General features: G+C 47.9%; 1 protein-coding gene and 1 pseudogene across 5 annotated transcripts in view; one reads left to right on the top strand and one right to left on the bottom strand.

Annotated features, from left to right (window-relative positions):
* The window catches only part of SLC38A10 (solute carrier family 38 member 10), a 95507-nt gene extending 93430 nt beyond the window's left edge, over positions 1-2077 (bottom strand). For 4 of the 5 annotated variants that reach the window (XM_073606871.1, XM_073606874.1, XM_073606873.1 and 1 more), the window contains exon 1: positions 1922-2077. The gene's annotated coding sequence lies outside the window, so the exon portion shown is untranslated. Of the gene's footprint in view, positions 1-1706; positions 1861-1921 lie in introns of those variants that run through there. The other variant, XM_073606872.1, reaches the window with a different exon arrangement.
* Positions 2078-14720: 12643 nt separating this feature from the next.
* On the top strand, positions 14721-22461 carry LOC141113407 (ubiquitin carboxyl-terminal hydrolase 39-like; annotated as a pseudogene).
* Positions 22462-22676: the final 215 nt, after the last annotated feature.

Below are 22676 nucleotides of genomic sequence, written 5' to 3'. Positions count from 1 at the left end.
AGACTAGTCGAGGGGGGGGGGACAGAGGAGACTAGTCGAGGGGGGGGGGACAGAGGAGACTAGTCGAGGGGGGGGGACAGAGCAGACTAGTCGAGGGGGGGGGGGACAGAGGAGACTAGTCGAGGGGGGGGGGACAGAGGAGACTAGTCGAGGGGGGGGGGACAGAGGAGACTAGTCGAGGGGGGGGGGACAGAGGAGACTAGTCGAGGGGGGGGGGACAGAGGAGACTAGTCGAGGGGGGGGGGGACAGAGGAGACTAGTCGAGGGGGGGGGGACAGAGGAGACTAGTCGAGGGGGGGGGACAGAGGAGACTAGTCGAGGGGGGGGGGACAGAGGAGACTAGTCGAGGGGGGGGGGACAGAGGAGACTAGTCGAGGGGGGGGGACAGAGGAGACTAGTCGAGGGGGGGGGACAGAGGAGACTAGTCGAGGGGGGGGGGCAGAGGAGACTAGTCGAGGGGGGGGGGGGGACAGAGGAGACTAGTCGAGGGGGGGGGACAGAGCAGACTAGTCGAGGGGGGGGGACAGAGGAGACTAGTCGAGGGGGGGGGGACAGAGGAGACTAGTCGAGGGGGGGGGGACAGAGGAGACTAGTCGAGGGGGGGGGGACAGAGGAGACTAGTCGAGGGGGGGGACAGAGGAGACTAGTCGAGGGGGGGGACAGAGGAGACTAGTCGAGGGGGGGGACAGAGGAGACTAGTCGAGGGGGGGGACAGAGGAGACTAGTCGAGGGGGGGGACAGAGGAGACTAGTCGAGGGGGGGGACAGAGGAGACTAGTCGGGGGGGGGGACAGAGGAGACTAGTCGAGGGGGGGGGGACAGAGGAGACTAGTCGAGGGGGGGGGACAGAGGAGACTAGTCGAGGGGGGGGGGGACAGAGGAGACTAGTCGAGGGGGGGGGACAGAGGAGACTAGTCGAGGGGGGGGGACAGAGGAGACTAGTCGAGGGGGGGGGGACAGAGGAGACTAGTCGAGGGGGGGGGGACAGAGGAGACTAGTCGAGGGGGGGGGGACAGAGGAGACTAGTCGGGGGGGGGGACAGAGGAGACTAGTCGAGGGGGGGGGGGACAGAGGAGACTAGTCGAGGGGGGGGGGACAGAGGAGACTAGTCGAGGGGGGGGGGACAGAGGAGACTAGTCGAGGGGGGGGGGGACAGAGGAGACTAGTCGAGGGGGGGGGGACAGAGGAGACTAGTCGAGGGGGGGGGGACAGAGGAGACTAGTCGAGGGGGGGGGGACAGAGGAGACTAGTCGAGGGGGGGGGGACAGAGGAGACTAGTCGAGGGGGGGGGACAGAGGAGACTAGTCGAGGGGGGGGGGGACAGAGGAGACTAGTCGAGGGGGGGGGGGACAGAGGAGACTAGTCGAGGGGGGGGGACAGAGGAGACTAGTCGAGGGGGGGGGACAGAGGAGACTAGTCGAGGGGGGGGGGACAGAGGAGACTAGTCGAGGGGGGGGGGACAGAGGAGACTAGTCGAGGGGGGGGACAGAGGAGACTAGTCGAGGGGGGGGACAGAGGAGACTAGTCGAGGGGGGGGGACAGAGGAGACTAGTCGAGGGGGGGGGGACAGAGGAGACTAGTCGAGGGGGGGGGGGAGAACACTAGTCGGGGGGGGGGGGGGAGAACACTAGTCGGGGGGGGGCAGGGGGGGACTAGTCAGGGGGGCGGAGGAAATTAGTGGGGGGGACTAGTTAGTAGGCAGAGTACCAGTCAGATAGTCCCGGGGGGTGGTGGGGGGGTTCACTCGGTGTCCCCGGTCAGGCGGAGGGCTCCGGTTTCCGGTGATTACAGGTCTCCGGTAGCTCCATGCTCCGGGCTGTCAGTCTCATCTCCCGGCATGCCCCGGGCGGATGACGTGTCTCTAGTAAACACAGACGTGACGTGGCGGTAGAAGGGCCGCGCTGTCACCGCTCTCCCCTCACCTTCGGCGGATCCTTCTTCTCACTTCCCGACCTCCTCCCCCGCTCCGGTCTCCGCTCACCCCCAGCCCCGTATCCCCGGCGGGACAGACGGGCAGCTTCTCTCCACTTCCGGGTTCTCTCCGCCACAGTCAGTATCCAGGAAGTGAGCTACACCAGCGAGATGAGGGGAGAGAGGACAGCGCGTCCACTGGAGGGGAAGGGGAGAGGGAAGTCACAGCGACACCGCACGGCTGGAGGACCAACAAGTATACCGCTAGAGGGGAATCCCCTGACATGTCCTGCCACGTTTATTACCAGCAGAATCAGATGATATTAATTTATATTATTTATTATCATCACATGACCAGCACTGCACTACACTGTGAATTATTATTACTGTATTCATATAATCACAGTATTATTGTTACTGATATATAGAAGTTAATTTCACTTTTTTAATTTTTATATTACTATTTCACAACCTATTATTATTAAATTAATTCCATTATATTTATGTTTTCATATTAAATTTGATTATTAAATCGGAATTCCGGGATAATAATTCCATCGGCCATTCTTCTTGAATCTACTTCCAGATCTGTGCAGTAATTCAGTGTGAGACTTCCTGTAATAAAGACTGACCACTGCTGCTCTCTCTCCTTGTGCAGGGGGACTGGTCTTGTCTCTGCCCCCTCCTGCAGTTGGTGGAGCATGCTGGGCTCCTCCCACATCTCTGCTCTCTCTCCTTGTGCAGGGGGACTGGTCATGTCTCTGCCCCCTCCTGCAGTTGGTGGAGCATGCTGGGCTCCTCCCACATCTCTGCTCTCTCTCCTTGTGCAGGGGGACTGGTCTTGTCTCTGCCCCCTCCTGCAGTTGGTGGAGCATGCTGGGCTCCTCCCACATCTCTGCTCTCTCTCCTTGTGCAGGGGGACTGGTCTTGTCTCTGCCCCCTCCTGCAGTGGGTGGAGCCTGCTGGGCCCCTCCCACAGCTTTGCTTTACCACTACTTTTCCTTTATAATGGCTTCTGGAATTTACAAATGCAGCAATTTAGAAATTGGATGAAAGGTTTAGCACTGGGAGATAAAAAGTGCATTTTCTATACAACTCCAGTCTATAGATCAGACCAAAATGAAGGACAAATGAGGAGGAAAAGAGGGACAGAGGGACTTTGTTCCGAATCCGGGACAGTCCCTCCAAATCCGGGACAGTCCCGCCAAATCCGGGACGGTTAGGAACTATCCCTAACACCCTAACAAGAGGAAAAGTAATGATTTAGGAGTTTTCAGCCACACCACAGCTGAATGAATCTTTAAAAAATTGACTACGGTCTATTGACTGTCTTGTTTGTAATGGCCAAGCTTAGGACACAGGCAACGACACATAAGGAACATCAATAATGTTTCCAGCTAGCATTGTTATAACTTAGGAAAACGCTGGCTAAAAGTTGGTGATGGTTCAAAAAATTGTAATTTCAGGTTGGGTTCACACATATGCGGCTGCCGGTTCGTGCCTGGGGTCCGGTGTGTCCCTGTTCACTGGTTCAGGATGCGAATCAGGTCCAAAATTTTGCCTGAATTCGCACCTGAATCAGACCCCAAGACACGCAGGACCCTTTTTTGAATGTGGACCGCGGCCGCCCCGGACCTGTCTGACCCGGCTCCATCAATGCAAAAAAAAGTTTTAAACAAGGCAGTTTTTTTCGGGAGCAGTGATTTTATTAACGCTTAAAGTAAAACAATAAACATGAAATATTCCTTTAAATATCGTGCCTGGGGGGTGTCCTTAGTAGGCCTGTAAAGTAGCGCATCTTTCCCATGTTTATAACAGTGCCACAGAAAAATGACATTTCTAAAGGAAAAAAATGCAATTTAAAACTGCTCGCGGCTGTAAATGTATTCTCGGATCCAGGCAATATAGATAAAAATACCAAAAATACCCCCAAAAAAATGTCATGGATGTCCCCCCCCCCCCAAAATCCATACCAGGCCCTTCAGGTCTGGTATGAATATTAAGGGGAACCCCGCACCCAACTTTTTTTAAAAATGGTGTGGGGGGGTCCCCCAGGCACTATATACTCTGAACAGCAGTATATATACTATACGGCCTGCCCTATATACTCTGCAGAAAATTGGGCCTTAGGTGTTGGTAGTACCAGAACACTGTAACCCCACAGAGGTACTCTTGGTGGGCGCAGGAATGGGCCCTGCTGTGAAATATTATATCAAGAATTGTAATTACATGCCCCTGTTACACAGGGGCAGAAAAATGGGGCCTTGGGTGGTGGTGGTGGTGGCACAACACTGTAACCCCTCACAGACACTCTTGTTGGGCGCAGGAACGGGGCCTGCTGTGAAACATGACTGCCAGTGTCTTGTCCTTCTGCACCCCCTCTCTCTAGGCTCACGTTACTCACTTCCTCAACCTGGGAACCAACATCGGAGCCTTCAAATCGCTGCGCATCCTCCAGCAGCATGTAACCGACACTGTGGTCGACTAATTCTGGGGACTCCTCCGTGCATGATGGTGGGGCTACGGAAGGAGCTGGTGGAATAGGCCACTTTGGCAGCTGCGTTGGAAGGCAAACTACTCTGAGCCTGGGTGACAGAGGATGAGGAGGATGAGGTCGGCTTCGCTATCCACTCCACCAACTCTTCTGCATGTTGTGGCTCAATAACACGGCCATCAGCAGCAAAAAAGGACAAGCTTGCCCCACGGCCACCTGCAGAGGATGCACCATGTCCACGACCAGCACTGTTGCCTGTAGATACAGAGGCTGCTTGTCCTCTTTTAGTGGCCTGTGAGCGTCTGCCTGTCCTTGGTGGCCTTCCGGACATTCTATATTTTTTGTTTTGCAACACCACGCTACACTGTATTAGATACTGTGTACACCACCAGATGTGTAGAAGAAACTGTACACCACGGAATGAACTGTAGATATAGGCTACACTGAATGCAGAGTATATATATATATATATATATATATATATATATATATATATATATATATATATATATATATATATATACACATACTAGACTGTGTATATATATATATATCTATATATATATAGATATATATATATATATCTATATATATATATATAGATATATATATATATCTATATATATATATATATAGATATATAGATATATATATATATCTATATATCTATATATATATATACACTGCCTGATGTCTCTATTAGAAACTGTACACACTGTATTAGATACTGTGTACACCGCCTGCACTGTATTAGCATCTGTACACCACGGAATGCACTGTAGATCTGTAGATACAGGCTACACTGGATGCAGAGTATATATATTTTTTTTATATATATAATATATAATATATATATATATATATATATATATATATATAGTTACATAGTTACATAGTAGGTGAGGTTGAAAAAAGACACAAGTCCATCAAGTCCAACCTATGTGTGTGATTATGTGTCAGTATTACATTACATATCCCTGTATATTGCGGTCATTCAGGTGATTATCTAATAGTTTCTTGAAGTTATCAATGCTCCCCGCTGAGACCACCGCCTGTGGAAGGGAATTCCACATCCTTGCCGCTCTTACAGTAAAGAACCCTCTACGTAGTTTAAGGTTAAACCTCTTTTCTTCTAATTGTAATGAGTGGCCACGAGTCTTGTTAAACTCTCTTCTGCGAAAAAGTTTTATCCCTATTGTGGGGTCACCAGTACAGTATTTGTATATTGAAATCATATCCCCTCTCAAGTGTCTCTTCTCCAGAGAGAATAAGTTCAGTGCTCACAACCTTTCCTCATAACTAAGATCCTCCAGACCCTTTATTAGCTTTGTTGCCCTTCTTTGTACTCGCTCCATTTCCAGTACGTCCCTCCTGAGGACTGGTGCCCAGAACTGGACAGCATACTCCAGGTGCGGCCGGACCAGAGTCTTGTAGAGCGGGAGAATTATCATTTTATCTCTGCATTTGATCCCCCTTTTAATGCCAATATTCTGTTTGCTTTATTAGCAGCAGCTTGGCATTGCATGCCATTGCTGAGCCTATCATCTACTAGGACCCCCAGGTCCTTTTCCATCCTAGATTCCCCCAGAGGTTCTCCCCCCAGTGTATAGATTGCATTCATATTTTTGCCACCCAAATGCATTATTTTACATTTTTCTACATTGAACCTCGTTTGCTATGTAGTTGCCCACCCCATTAATTTGTTCAGGTCTTTTTGCAAGATTTCCACATCCTGCGGAGAAGTTATTGCCCTGCTTAGCTTAGTATTGTCTGCAAATACAGAGATTGAACTGTTTATCCCATCCTCCAGGTCATTTATGAACAAATTAAATAGGATTGGTCCCAGCACAGAACCCTGGGGAACCCCACTACCCACCCCTGACCATTCTGAGTACTCCCCATTTATCACCACCCTCTGAACACGCCCTTGTAGCCAGTTTTCAATCCTTGTACTCACCCTATGGTCCATGCCAACGCACCTTATTTTGTACAGTAAATGTTTATGAGGAACTGTGTCAAATGCTTTTGCAAAATCCAGATACACCACGTCTACGGGCCTTCCTTTATCTAGATGGCAACTCACCTCCTCATAGAAGGTTAGTAGATTGGTTTGGCAAGAACGATTCTTCATGAATCCATGCTGATTACTGCTAATGATATCGTTCTTATTACTAAAATCTTGTATATAGTCCCTTATCATCCCCTCCAAGAGTTTACATACTATTGATGTTAGGCTAACTGGTCTGTAATTCCCAGGGATGTTTTTTGGGCCCTTTTTAAATATTGGTGCTACATTGGCTTTTCTCCAATCAGCTGGTACCATTCCAGTCAATAGACTGTCTGTAAAAATTAGGAACAACGGTCTGGCAATCACCTGACTGAGTTCCCTAAGTACCCTCGGATGCAAGCCATCTGGTCCCGGTGATTTATTAATGTTAAGTTTCTCAAGTCTAATTTTAATTCCGTCCTCTGTTAACCATGGAGGTGCTTCTTGTGTTGTGTCATGAGGAAAAACACTGCAGTTTTGGTTACTGAAGTCCCCCGATTCACTCGTGAAGACTGAGGAGAAGAATAAATTCAATACCTTTGCCATCTCCCCATCCTTTGTAACCAGATGTCCTTCCTCATTCTTTATGGGGCCAATATGGTCTGTCCTCCCTTTTTTACTGTTTACATACTCAAAGAATTTCTTGGGATTTTTTTTGCTCTCCTCCGCTATGTGTCTTTCATGTTCTATCTTAGCCATCCTAATTGCACCCTTACATTTCTTATTGCATTCTTTATAAATTCTGAATGCTGAGGATGATCCCTCAACCTTGTATTTTTTGAAGGCCTTCTCCTTTGCTTTTATATGCATTTTTACATTGGAGTTAAGCCATCCAGGATGTTTGTTCGCTCTTTTAAATTTATTACCCAATGGGATACATTGGCTAATGCCCTTATTTAATATGCTCTTAAAGCAAACCCATCTCTCCTCCGTATTCTTTGTTCCTAATATTTTATCCCAATTTATGCCTTTTAGCAAGGTTTGTAGTTTAGGGAAGTTGGCTCTTTTGAAATTCAGTGTCTTTGTGTTCCCTTCATGTTTCCTATTTGTGTGATTTATACTGAAACTAATTGACCTGTGATATATCAAATACACTGCCACTAACCGAATAACCTACCTGCTTAATCCAAATCAAGCTATCTCTCTGTCCACGCCAACAACACTACACACAGCTGCTCTGTAAGCAGCCTTATATAGTCCCCCTGAGCCATGATTGGCCAAAGGCACCCTGCCTGCCTTTGGCCAATTATGGCTCTCAGCAGAGCACACTGTGATTGCCCAAAGCATGCAGGTCAGGTGCATGCTTTGGCCAATCATCATACAGCAATGCACTGCGATCTTGCAGTGCAATTATGGGGCGTTCCCCAGCACTCACATTTTCCGGGAATGCCCCATATGTTCGGTTCTTTTAAGAACATACGAACACCCGATGTTCGAGTCGAACTTATGTTCGACTCGAAAAGCGGCTCATCCCTAATCAGGAACTGTCTAAACTAGGAATCAGGCAACCAATATAAGGGACAACATTATGGCTTCCACCTAGGATTGTACTACCTTTGGAAAATGCCAGTCCAGTCAGCGTTGGTTCATAAATTCAGAATTCATACATTTTCAGCCAACTCACAACCAATCAAACCCTTCAAAAATTTACTTTGGTCTAATGAATGTCCTACTTGTATAAATCTGGAACTGACAACAAAACAAACTAGGAAACGGGCAACCAACACGAGGAACATCAATGTGGCTTCCAGGCTGGCCTCGCGCTACCTTCGGAAAACACCAACCAAAAGTCAGCAGTGGTTCAAAAATTCCAAATTTTGGCCAAACCGCAACTCATTGAACTTTTCAAAAGTTTACTCCAGTCTAATGACTGTCCCATTTAAGTTATCTGGAACTGTCTACACTAAGATGCAGGCAACCAACGAGGAACCATTGAGGAACATCAATATGGCTTCCAGCTGTCATTGCACCACCTTGGGAAAAGGTCAACCCAAAGATGGCAATGGTTCAAAAATTGTGAATTTTTTAGGGCCAAATCACAAGAGATCAAACTCTATAATGACTATCCTATTTGTATTATTTGGAAATATTCAAACTAGGACAAAGGCAACCAGCACGAGGAGCATCTTTATGGCTTCTGCCTAGGCTTGCACTTCCTTTGGAAAACACCAAGGGATGAAGATGGTCACCTTCAGGTTATAAATGAAGTCTCCATATTTTTTTTTTTCATCTGGTGAAACAGCAGGAAGCACCACAAACCGCAATGGTGATGGGCAAGGATGCGCCACACACACAGCAACCAATCAGATCTCAGGTACAGTCAGAACACGGACAGGCATGTTTCTGATGGGTTGCTGTGCGTTATTGCACATCGCCTTAATGAATAAAGCCAGTGTTTGTCAGAAATGTGTTGAGGATTACTCATACAATTAAATGTCTGCCTGGCAGCGGTGATTGTTCCGGAATGGCGCGTACATTGCGTTCGGCCCGTGGGAAGGGCCCTTATTGCGTTTGATAAGGGTGGGGTGCACCGAGTATACAAGCAGGATGTCCACAATTACGCCCCATCTAATTCCTGGCATCCTCCTTCCATTTATGCAAATATCTTCCTCAATGTACATTCAGTCTGTTTGCAGAAGTATTACTCCTAATATCACTGAGCACAGCCAGCCGTCGGGTTCTTATACTGCCTGCTAAGCCAAGCCCCTCCCCCCCCACATTGTTCAAAAAAATCAAGAACCTGTAAACATCAAGAGATATCTACATTCCTGATCTGTTCTATGAGCAAATCACCGAATACATTCTATTCAATCGGATCTTTCCATAACTTTATATGTCTCCCATGTTTAAATCCCGGACATGTCCCAATATACAATAACAGGATCATCTCCCGAAAAACTCCCCTCAGTGACCCTACCTAGGCTGAGATGATGTCATCAATGTGCTGCAGGCAGGAGGAAGCATTTCCTCAGTCTCCCCTCCCCCAGTGATCAGACTGTACATTGTAACTTTGTAGAAGGAGGAGGAAGCATTTCCTCAGTCTCCCCTCCCCCAGTGATCAGACTGTACATTGTAACTTTGTAGGAGGAGGAGGAAGCATTTCCCCAGTCTCCCCTCCCCCGGTGATCAGACTGTACATTGTAACTTTGAAGCAGGAGAAGGAAGCATTTCCTCAGTCTCCCCTCCCCCAGTGATCAGACTGTACATTGTAACTTTGTAGAAGGAGGAGGCATTTCCTCAGTCTCCCCTCCCCCAGTGATCAGACTGTACATTGTAACTTTGTAGAAGGAGGAGGCATTTCCTCAGTCTCCCCTCCCCCAGTGATCAGACTGTACATTGAAACTTTGTAGAAGGAGGAAGCATTTCCTCAGTCTCCCCTCCCCCAGTGATCAGACTGTACATTGTAACTTTGTAGAAGGAGGAAGCATTTCCTCAGTCTCCCCTCCCCCCAGTGATCAGACTGTACATTGTAATTTTGTAGGAGGAGGCATTTCTTCAGTCTCCCCCCCCCCAGTGATCAGACTGTACATTGTAACTTTGTAGAAGGAGGAAGAAGTATTTCCTCAGTCCCCCCTCCCCCAGTGATCAGACTGTACATTGTAACTTTGTAGAAAGAGGAGGAAGCATTTCCTCAGTCTCCCCTCCCCCAGTGATCAGACTGTACATTGTAACTTTGTAGAAGGAGGAAGCATTTCCTCAGTCTCCCCTCCCCCCAGTGATCAGACTGTACATTGTAATTTTGTAGGAGGAGGCATTTCCTCAGTCTCCCCCCCCCCCAGTGATCAGACTGTACATTGTAACTTTGTAGAAGGAGGAAGAAGTATTTCCTCAGTCCCCCCTCCCCCAGTGATCAGACTGTACATTGTAACTTTGTAGAAAGAGGAGGAAGCATTTCCTCAGTCTCCCCTCCCCCAGTGATCAGACTGTACATTGTAACTTTGTAGGAGGAGGAGGAAGCATTTCCTCAGTCTCCCCTCCCACAGTGATCAGACTGTACATTGTAACTTTGTAGCAGGCAGGAGGAAGCATTTCATCAGTCTTCCCTCCCCCAGTGATCAGACTGTACATTGAAACTTTGTAACAAGTCCCAATGTGAGAGGCTGCAGTAGGGGCTAATCTGTGTCGGACATTTGTGAGAACAGCCAAGAATTGCACAGGCATCTGTATTTATACAATGGTAATATCTCGGTATTAGTTATCAGATCGGAAGTAGATGGTGACCCTGGAAGATGCCTGAACAAAGATAGTGCAGACCTTCTGGAGAGAACAGCAGATGAAGGCATTGTCAGGGGGAGGATGTCTGTGAGAGGTAATGAATTCCTGGAAGGGTCACACTGACACATTACTGACATGCATACAGTGCAGACACAAGGTCATCCAGCGCCCAGGGCAAGATTCCCCCTCCCCTGATCATGATGTACAAGCTTAGGGGATCCTACACCCAGCAGTCACTCGCTTGCCAAAATCACTGTTGCTGTCACTACTCCTGTCAGCATTGCAACAAAAAGAAGGCGCCTCCAGTAAACCACTGCGCCCGGGGCGCCCGGGGCACCTCGCCCTCCCGCCCCCCCCCCCTCCCATGCATGTACCTAGAGCTGACCTCCGGCCTCCCCTTCCGTCCTGCACAGTTGTACTGGCTCCTCTCCTGGACTGAAATGGCTTCCTCTGATTTCACCGCACACTGTGAGCTTCTCACCATGTGCATTAGAAGAGGTCCAGGCAGCCGGCAAGCAAGTAAGTAGTCAGTATCCAGGCAGAAGTTAAGGCAGGTGGCAGGAAAGATAGTAGTTGGTGTCAAGGTGGAGACAAGCAGCAGGCAAGAGAGTAGTCATGATGTGAAAAACAAGTTGCGCTGACCCCAAAAATAAATGTGTACAGGTGATAAAAAGCTGCTAGCACACAAACAAACCAAGTTTCGTAAAATATAAACAAAATAGGTGCAGCGCTAAAAAGTGTGTAAATCAAATATAAGATAGGTGAAAAAACAAATACAATAAAATATTAGTCTACATAGACATAGGCACTAGTGAGGTGGAAATAAAAGTCCAGAGACGACTAAAAAATGTAAAAGTGTCCAATAATACTGTATTAAGTTCCACGGACTGCAATCAAGAACTGGAGTCAGTACATAAAGGAAGTCTTCTCAGACAGCTGGAGTACATGAACCCATGATGTTGACTGGAGACTAGGAAGCATATCAAACACGGACAACACGACAGGACATCTAGAGTAGAGTACTCTTACCGGAACCAGTGGGACGTACCAGCCATATAGCTGTGCGTCTATCGGAGCTTGTGGAGGTGAGCTCCAGTACAATCTCTCCAAGGGTTCGCCCTTCGATCACGATCTCCAATCGGTCAAGTAGTCTTTTGGGTCGCAGTCACCGATAGCCAAACAGTCAACGGTGGAGGTGGACGGCCCACTCACACGCTCTCAGGTTCCAGGCCGGTTCAAAAAAGACCAGTTAAAGATGAAAACATGGAGGAAAAAGAAAAACAAAGGGGCTCCACATGGCGCAGGTCAAAAAAATAAGGGATTTATTGGATAAAAAACCTTACAAGATAAAAGTGATCACAGGATAAAAATTGGAGGCAATGTGGAAAGCTAAACGCCCAACGTTTAGCTTTCCACATTGCCTCAAATTTTTACCCTGTGATCACTTTTATCTTGTAAGGTTTTTTATCCAATAAATCCCTTATTTTTTTGACCTGCGCCATGTGGAGCCCCTTTGTTTTTCTTTTTCCTCCATGTTTTCATCTTTAACTGGTCTTTTTTGAACCGGCCTGGAACCTGAGAGCGTGTGAGAGGGCCGTCCACCTCCACCGTTGACTGTTTGGCTATCGGTGACTGCGACCCAAAAGACTACTTGACCGATTGGAGATCGTGATCGAAGGGCGAACCCTTGGAGAGATTGTACTGGAGCTCACCTCCACAAGCTCCGATAGACGCACAGCTATATGGCTGGTACGTCCCACTGGTTCCGGTAAGAGTACTCTACTCTAGATGTCCTGTCGTGTTGTCCATGTTTGATATGCTTCCTAGTCTCCAGTCAACATCATGGGTTCATGTGCTCCAGCTGTCTGAGAAGACTTCCTTTATGTACTGACTCCAGTTCTTGATTGCAGTCCGTGGAACTTAATACAGTGTTATTGGACACTTTTACAAGAGAGTAGTCATGCCCAGGTAGCGGTCGAGGCAGGCAGTAGGGTGGTCAGTGTCTAGGCAAAGTGTGAGGCAGTCAGCAGGCTAGTATGATCTTCTGGAGGAAGCCCTCCTATTCTGCGAACACAGAGCATCACCGATCACAGTAAAGAGCCTATGAGGTAGGATCTTTACCATGTGATCAGCTGTGTCCAATCACAGTGTAAACAGGAAATGCCAGCTTTTGGCATTCCTCTTCTCACGCTGACAGCATGTGAGGAGAGGTGAGCCGGTAAGTGGCATTCTTCAGCGGGGACACCTGCACTGACAATCAGGGCACTGATCATCAGTTCTGCCCTTCAGTGCCCATCGGTGCTGCCTGTCAGTGTCCATCAGTTATGCGTGTCAGTGCCAACTCATCAGTGCCACCTATCAGTGCCATCTATCAGTGCCCATAAGTGCTGCCTATCAGTGCCCATCAGTGCTGCATATCAGTACCCATAAGTGATGCCTATAAGTGCCGCCTATCAGTGCCCATTAGTTCTACATATAAGTACCCATCAATGCTGCATATTAGTGCCTCCTCATCAATGCTCATCAGTGCCACCTCATCAATGCCCATCAGTGCAGCCTATCAGTGCCCATCAATGCTGCATATTAGTGCCTCCTCATCAATGCTCATCAGTGCTACCTCATCAATGCCCATCAGTGCAGCCTGTCAGTGCCCATAAGTGATGCCTGTCAGTGTCCATCAGTGATGCCCGTCAGTGCCGCCTCATCAGTGCCACCTATCCGTGCCGCCTATCAGTGCCACCTATCCATGCCGCCTATCAGTGCCCATAAGTGCTGCCTATCAGTGTGAATCAGTACTGCATATCAGTGTCGCCTATCAATGCTGCACAATAGTGCCTCCTTATCAGTGCCCATCAGTGCCTATCAGTGCCTACTTATCTGTGCACATCAGTGCCCATCAATGCCCATCAGTGCAGCCTGTCAGTGCCCATCAATGCTGCATATTAGTGCCTTCTCATCAATGCTCATCAGTGCCACCTCATCAATGCCCATCAGTGCAGCCTGTCAGTGCCCATCAGTGATGCCTTTCAGTGTCCATCAGTGATGCCTGTCAGTGCCGCTTCATCAGTGCCGCCCATCAGTGCCCATAAGTGCTGCCTATCAGTGCCCATCAGTGCTTATCAGTGCCTCCTTATCTGTGCACATCAGTGCCTATCAGTGCATCCTTATCAGTGCCCATCAGTGCAGCCTATCAGTGCACATCAGGGAAGGGGAAATTACTTATTTACTAAGTTTTATAACAGAAACTAAGAAAAACTATATTTTTTCAACATCTTTCTTCTTTTTTAATTTGTTTAGCAAAAAAAAAAAAAAAACCCAGTGGTGATCAAGTACCACCAAAAGAAACCTCTATCTGTCTCAAAAAATGATACAAATGTCATATGGGTACAGTGTAGCATGACCGCGCGATTGTCATTCAAAGTATGACAGCGCAGAAAGCCGAAAATTGGCCTGGGCAGGAAGGGGGTGAAAGTTCCCAGGATGGAAGGGGTTAATTGGATGCATTTTGGGATCCTGACATCCGCGCGTTTTACGGGGACACTCTGATTTTGTTTTTTTTTTCTTATAAACATTTCTCCGGCAGCCGAAGGGTCAAGCGATCGCCGGAGCCCGGAGCTCTTCCAAAATTCCTGATGTCTAATGAGCCAGATAACGCGGCTTTATTATTAATCATTGGCGCTTTCAGAAAATGGCTTTGCAGTGATCCGACTTCTGAGGAGAAATCAATAGGAGACCGAAATTGTAAGTATGCAAATGACACGGTGACAAAGGCACTCATCTGTATAATGAACACTTAGACTTCATTTACTCAATTATGTTTCTCAAAAGGCTCTCCCCTCCCCCCCCCCCCCCCTCCTCCTCCCCAGCCCCCCCCCCCACCCCAAAAGATTTCACATCGTTTCTGCATCAACTTCCAGACATTTCTCTGCATAAAATTATTCGTTCGGTGTGAAATTGAGCTCCCGCTAATGGCGCGCTCGGGGCCGCTCCGTGAATTTCTGAGGATCTGCGGGAAATCCGGTCTCCTGGGTTTCCCCCTGTGTGGAGCCGGGAAATGGGGACAAAGAGGACACGGATTCTAGCGGAGAGGACGCCGCGGTGCCTGGCGGGGGAAGGATGGTGGCTGCCGTCACCGGAGACATCGGTAATGACTTCCAGCAAGCAGTGCCAAGCTGGAACGGCCATGGAGGTTACAGAGCAAAATGGAGGCCTACCCACATTGGGGGTGATGCTTCTGCTTTCTGGAGAGGAATGTAAATGAAGAGACCTTGTCTTCTTGTCCATTCAAGGTGAAGTGACAGGGTCTCTTTAAAGCTCCCCAACCTTTCCGCCCGTTCCACCTCCAAATATCCAGCGTCCACTGGTGTTGGTGCTTACAGGGAGCGCTAAAGCCACCTCCTGTGCCAGGCGCTAAGCCCAAGCTCGGCATCATGGAAGGAGGTCGCATGCTGTTATAGTTGACACCCCTGGCAGGTGACGCGTCCTCTCCAAAGGCTCAGTAACAATGTGGTCTTCACCGGGTCACCCTGCATAGAGTAATAGGCCAGTGACCCAAGGTGACACAGGTTGTGACCCTAAGGATCACCCCAACAAAGGGTCACAGGGACTATGCTGTCGAAACAGGAGAGAGATACTGCAAGAGGTCCTGGTTCAGGTGGAGGGAGGCAGCAGGCAAGAGAGTAGTCAATATCCAGGCAGAGGTCAGGGCAGTCGGCAAGCAAGAGAGCAGTTGGTGTTCAGGCAGAGGTTGAGGAAGGCGGCAAGCAAGAGAGTAGTCCGTGTCCAAGCAGAGGTCAAGGCAGTAGTCCATCTCAAGGCAGAGTTTGAGGCCGTCAGCAGTCAAGACAGTTGTAAATAACTGGGCAGAGGACAACGTGGTCTTCACCAGGTCACCCTGCATAGAGTAATAGGCCAGGGACACTAAGGATCACCCCAACAAAGGGTCACAGGGACTATGCTGTCAAAACAGGAGAGAGATACTGCAAGAGGTCATGGTTCAGGTAGAGGCAGGCAGCAGGCAAGAGAGTAGTCAGTATCCAGGCAGAGGTCAGGGCAGGTGGCAAGAAAGTGAATAGTTGGTATCTAGGCAGAGGTTAAGGCAAGCAGCAGGTAAGAGAGTAGTCAGCATCCAGGCAGGGATCAAGGCAGACGGCAAGCAAGAGGGTAGTTGGTATTCAGGCAGAGGTTGAGGAAGGCGGCAAGCAAGAGAGTAGTCTGTGTCCAAGCAGAGGTCAAGGCAGCTAACAGGCGAGTCAGTAGTCAGTCTCAAGGCAGAGTTTGAGGCAGTCAGCAGTCAAGACAGTTGTAAATAACCAGGCAGAGGATAATGTGGTCTTCACCAGGTCACCCTGCATAGAGTAATAGGCCAGTGACCCAAGATGACACAGGTTGTGATCCTAAGGATCACCCCAACAAAGGGTCACAGGGACTATGCTGTCGAAACAGGAGAGAGATACTGCAAGTGGTCATGGTTCAGGTGGAGGCAGGCAGCGGGCAAGAGAGTAGTCAGTATCCAGGCAGAGGTCAGGGCAGGTGGCAAGAAAGAGAATAGTTGGTATCCAGGCAGAGGTTAAGGCAGGCAGCAGGTAAGAGAGTAGTCAGTATTCAGGCAGAGGTCAGGACAGGTGGCAAGAAAGAGAATAGTTGGTATCTAGGCAGAGGTTAAGGCAGGCAGAAGGTAAGAGAGTAGTCAGCTGAGGAGTTGCTAGGTCTACAAAAGATCTGGGGCTAGAGCCCATAGCAGCGTAGCAAAGAAAGTCATACGCTTGGGCAGGCATAAATAGGTATATAATATATGTGTGTATGTGTATATATCCCCAGAGAGCCCCCCAATTACATCAGGGTCCCCAGAGAACCCCTGCAGAGACTCGGGGCTATGGGCCCCAGATTCGGGGCTATAGCCCCAAAAGCCACCCCCTAGCGACGCCACTGGTAGTCAGTATCCAGGCAGAGATCAAGGCAGACGGCAAGCAAGAGGGTAGTTGGTATTCAGGCAGAGGTTGAGGAAGGCGGCAAGCAAGAGAGTAGTCCATGCCCAAGCAGAGGTCAAGGCAGCTAACAGGCAAGTCAGTAGTCAGTCTCAAGGCAGAGTTTGAGGCAGTCAGTAGTCAAGAGAATAGTAAAAAACGGGGCAGAAGTTGAGGCAGGCAAGAGAGTCATTGGTTACCAGGCAGAGATAGAGGCAGATGGAAAAAAAGAGGGTAGTCGGTGTTCAGGCAGACAGCAGGCAAGAGAGTAGTCATTTACAGGCATTGGTTAAGGCAGACAGTAGGCAAGGAAGTAATCAGTGTTCAGGTCAGATGACAAAAAAAAAAGAGAGTAGTCGATGTCCAAGCAGAGGTAGAGGCAGGCAAGAGAGTAGTCAGTCCAAATAAAGGAAGAAGCCACGATCCAGCATGAGTGTGACTCACCATACACACAGACAGGACAGACCCCTGGATGTACTAACACAGATGCTGGAGGGACCGGGTATTGTGCATTGGCCGCTGCAGCAGAAGGAATGATGTGAGGAGTGCTGTAGAGATGCCCTGAATGGACAAGGTGACAGGGTCTCTTTAAGCAAACACTGAAATGACAAAACATGTGCCTGGGTCATGTATACATAAGTAACGTGAAGCTTTACCAGCTTCACATTACAAGTGTGTCCTGACGAAGCAAAATAGCGAAACGCGTTGACGCACAGGGGCTCACTGCCATCTATTTGGTGTTAACCTTTTGTTTACACTAGACACTTATGACCATCATATGTGTATTGTATGTTTTTAATTCTTTTTCTACTTGACCTGTTTTTTTTATGATTTATTGTTAATAAAATATCAATTTTATCATACTCCTGTCCATTTTGCCTGAAAAGTCCGAACCAGGGACTTTTGGCCCTTTACCCCCCCCCCCCCCCCCCAAGTTAGCTTTACCAGCTCTGTACACCCGTCTTCATGAAAATCTGTACAAATCTGGGGGGGTCACTAACCATGCTAACCAATAGGCTTTCATCTTTCAGATACAGTTACTGATGGTTACTATCGGCGCCTGGTCCTGTTTTCTTTTCTTTGGTCTTTTAGATCAACCCAAATAATGGTTTCTCTGCCACCTTCAGTTCCACCTGGAAAACAATCTCACTCCAAGGCAGCTGGAATAAAAGAGATTAAAGATTACAAAAAAAAAAAAAAAAAAAAAAAAGAAGAAAAGTAACATTTCCTGGCTAATTTATTTATTTTCATTTATGAATGTCAGAAGTCAGGTTGAGCGCAATGTCCCGTATTTTGTCTAAAAGATTAAAGAGGAACTGCAGTCTGCTCACTTAATTTGCAATAAAAACATCTTTGCCATTCTGAAGCTTCCCTCCAACCACTTTGCATATTATTTTACATATATACTGTGATTCTGTACTTGCCAAATATGCTGCAGAAATTTCCCAATCCACGGAGTCTGGCTGCAGCCATTTTAACTGTGGGCAGCCAAAGCTGCTGCCCCTTCACTTCCTGGATTTACACACACACACAGAGGCACACCTCCAGCTCTGCAGCTCTGATTGGCCCTCTTATGACTCATCCCCCCCTCCCTTCCTGGCAAACTCGCATGAGAGTGAGAGAGAGAGCTGTGCATGATGTCATAAGCCTAGGCTTTTCACCAGACAAGAAACAGGGAGTGGGCTTTATAAGTAGGGTTGCCTTTTTCTTCAAGCCAAACCCAAACACTTTCGCTGCGCACAGCAAAAAAAAAAAAATTTGTTAGCATACTTTATAGGATTGTAAAAGACCTGGGACACCTTTGGGTGCTCCAAAGAGAATAGTAATGTGGCGTGCATAGTGCCCCCTCATCCTCCTATCGGGCACTGTTCTGAGCTACATTCCTGTCTGAATATTGTGTCCGGGTTTCGGTTGGACTGAAACCCGGACACATGATTCAAAACCTGAACTGTCCGGGTGAATCCCGGACAGGTGGCAACCCTATGTATAAGGTATTTACTGGCAAAAAAAAAATGTTTTACTATCCAAAGTTAAAACAACAAGAAGGGCAGAAGATTTCATAGATGGAAAGATGAAAAAATGACTGAAGGTCCCCTTTAATGCCTGTATCTATCACTAGCTCCATCACCACGTTTTTCTGAACCCGCACACATTGATGTTTTATTGGTTGCCTGATAATTATAATGCCGTGTACACACGACCGGACTTTTCAGCATCAAAGGCCCGACGGTCTTTCCGACGGACGGAGTTACGACGAAACGGACTTGCCTCCACACGATCACAACAAAGTCCAACGGATTCGAACGTGATGACGTACGACCGGACTAGTATAGGGAAGTTCATAGCCAGTAGCCAATAGCTGCCCTTGCGTCGTTGTTTGTCCGTCGGACTAGCATACAGACGAGCGGACTTTTCGACCGGACTGGAGTCCGTCGGAAAGATTTGAAACATGTTCTATTTCTAAAGTCTGTCTGATTTTTTCGACAGCAAAGGTCCGATGAAGCCCACACACGATCGAATTGCCCGGCGGATTCGTTCCGTCGGACCTTTGCTGTCGAAAAGTCCGGTCGTGCGTACACGGCATAAGATCATAGACTCATCATTGAAGGACATCACATGTGTTTTGAAACCAACATTTGCCAAAACCCAGATCAGTCATCTGGATCAACGGGCCAAGCTGTCCAGAGCATATGATGGAACCACCCATTTGCCAGGCATTGTGGGGCTCAATAACATCAAAGCTAATGATGCTCTGTGGGCATTATCCAATGTGCCCCCAATTGAGGAACTACAGTCAGGTCCATAAATATTGGGACATCGACACAATTCTAATCTTTTTGGCTCTATACACCACCACAATGCAGACTTTCAGCTTTAATTTGAGGGTATTTACATCCAAATCAGGTGAACGGTGTAGGAATTACAACAGTTTGTATATGTACCTCCCACTTTTTAAGGGACCAAAAGTAATGGGACAGATTAACAATCATCCATCAAACTTTTCACTTTTTAATACTTGGTTGCAAATCCTTTGCAGTCAATTACAGCCTGAAGTCTGGAACACATAGACATCACCAGACGCTGGGTTTCATCCCTGGTGATGTTCTGCCAGGCCTCTACTGCAACTGTCTTCAGTTCCTGCTTGTTCTTGGGGCATTTTCCCTTCAGTTTTGTCTTCAGCAAGTGAAATGCATGTTCAATCGGATTCAGGTCAGGTGATTGACTTGGCCATTGCATAACATTCCACTTCTTTCCCTTAAAAAACTCTTTGGTTGCTTTCGCAGTATGCTTCGGGTCATTGTCCATCTGCAATGTGAAGCGCCGTCCAATGAGTTCTGAAGCATTTTGCTGAATATGAGCAGATAATATTGCCCGAAACACTTCAGAATTCATCCTGCTGCTTTTGTCAGCAGTCACATCATCAATAAATACAAGAGAACCAGTTCCATTGGCAGCCATACATGCCCACGCCATGACACTACCACCACCATGCTTCACTGATGAGGTGGTATGCTTTGGATCATGAGCAGTTCCTTTCCTTCTCCATACTCTTCTCTTCCCATCACTCTGGTACAAGTTGATCTTGGTCTCATCTGTCCATAGGATGTTGTTCCAGAACTGTGAAGGCTTTTTTAGATGTTGTTTGGCAAACTCTAATCTGGCCTTCCTGTTTTTGAGGCTCACCAATGGTTTACATCTTGTGGTGAACCCTCTGTATTCACTCTGGTGAAGTCTTCTCTTGATTGTTGACTTTAACACACATACACCTACCTCCTGGAGAGTGTTCTTGGTCTGGCCAACTGTTGTGAAGGGTGTTTTCTTCACCAGGGAAAGAATTCTTCAGTCATCCACCACAGTTGTTTTCCGTGGTCTTCCGGGTCTTTTGGTGTTGCTGAACTCACCGGTGCGTTCTTTCTTTTTAAGGATGTTCCAAACAGTTGATTTGGCCACACCTAATGTTTTTGCTATCTCTCTGATGGGTCTGCTTTGTTTTTTCAGCCTAATGATGGCTTGCTTCACTGATAGTGACAGCTCTTTGGATCTCATATTGAGAGTTGACAGCAACAGATTCCAAATGCAAATAGCACACTTGAAATGAACTCTGGACCTTTTATATGCTCCTTGTAAATGGGATAATGAGGGAATAACACACACCTGGCCATGGAATAGCTGAGCAGCCAATTGTCCCATTACTTTTGGTCCCTTAAAAAGTGTGAGGCACATATACAAACTGTTGTAATTCTTACACCGTTCACCTGATTTGGATGTAAATACCCTCAAATTAAAGCTGAAAGTCTGCAGTTAAAGCACATCTTGTTCGTTTCATTTCAAATCCATTGTGGTGGTGTCAGTGGCGTAGCATGGATTGTCAGCACCCGGGGCAAGGCAAGTGATTTGTGCCCCCTTGTGACCACCATACTACACTACACTACACTACACTGACCACTATACTACACTGACAACCATACCACACTGACCACCATACTACACTACACTGACCACCATACTACACTACACTGATCACCATACTACACTACACTGATCACCATACTACACTACACTGATCACCATACTACACTACACTGATCACCATACTACACTACACTGACCACCATACTATACTACACTGACCACCATACTTCAATACACTGACCACTATACTACACTACACTGACCACCATACTACACTACATTGACCATATACTACACTACACTGACCACCATACTACACTACATTGACCATATACTACACTACACTGACCACCATACTACACTACACTGACCATATACTACACTACACTGACCACTATACTACACTACACTGACCACCATACTACACTACACCGACCATATACTACACTACACTGACCACTACACTACACTACACTGAAAATATACTACACTACACTGTCCTGCCTACAGTCTCTTGCTCCCCCCCCCCCCCCCCCCCCCCGGGGCCAGTACCACGACTCTCAGGAGGGAGTCTTACTCACCTTCTTGTCATGGCCTGCATCGGTCCGGAGATAGAAGAAGGAGGAGAAGACAGTGGCGGCTCACATTTTTGCTTCTCTTCCCCGCGCTCTAGCTGCCATGTACAGTGTCTGGCCGACGCACTGTGATTGGGCGTATGGGGGTCATGTGCGGAGGCGGGACTTCAGGAGCGATTGTGGACAGGACAGCCCTACGCCTCACATGACCCCCATACGTCCAATCACAGGGTGCCGGACACTGAACATGTCGGCCGGGGGACACAGGAACTTAAAATTAGGAGGAGGCAGCCAGTAGTGACACATACTGGCGCCCCCCTAAATGTGATGCCCAGGGCCACGGCACCCCCTGCACCCCCAACGCTATGCCACTGGTTGGTGTATAGAGCCAAAAAGATTAGAATTGTGTCGATGTCCCAATATTTATGGACCTGATTGTACTTCCTGAAGGAAGAAAATTATAAAGACATCCAGCACCCACCCCGAGAAATATAATGTTCTTGGCTGGTTCAGAGGCTTGGAGAGCTGATGAGAAAACTGTGGAACCCCAGAAATGTTAACGCCCATGTTACGCCCCCCCCCCCCCCCCCCTAAAATGCTGCAGGTTGTAGTTCTGTGCAGCAAGAAGAAATTCCAAATCACAAAGCAGGGTGATGGTGTGGACTTTCTTTCCTGGTTCTTAAATGCCTTGAACTCCGCTCTCGGGGGTACCAAGAAGAAGAAGATAACTGTAACCGAAGTGTTTCAGGGACAGATGAGGATTTTCACTAAGGCCCCTTTCACACTGGAGCGGTTTTCAGGCGGTATTGCGCTAAAAATACCGCCTGAAAACCGCCCCTAAACAGCCTCCGCTGTTTGTTCAGTGTGAAAGCCCGAGGGCTTTCACACTGAAGCGATGCGCAGGCAGGGCGGTGAAAAAAGTCCTGCAAACCGCTTTTTTGGAGCGGTGAAGGAGCGGTGTATTCACCGCTCCTTCACCGCTCCTGCCCATTGAAATCAATGGGACAGCGCGGCTATACCGCGGTAATACCGCGGCTATAGCCGCGCTGTACGAGG

Source organism: Aquarana catesbeiana, linkage group LG12, assembly GCF_042186555.1.
Source record: "Aquarana catesbeiana isolate 2022-GZ linkage group LG12, ASM4218655v1, whole genome shotgun sequence".
Taxonomy (NCBI): Eukaryota; Metazoa; Chordata; class Amphibia; order Anura; family Ranidae; genus Aquarana; species Aquarana catesbeiana.
This window is presented reverse-complemented; position numbering and strand designations above follow the sequence as displayed.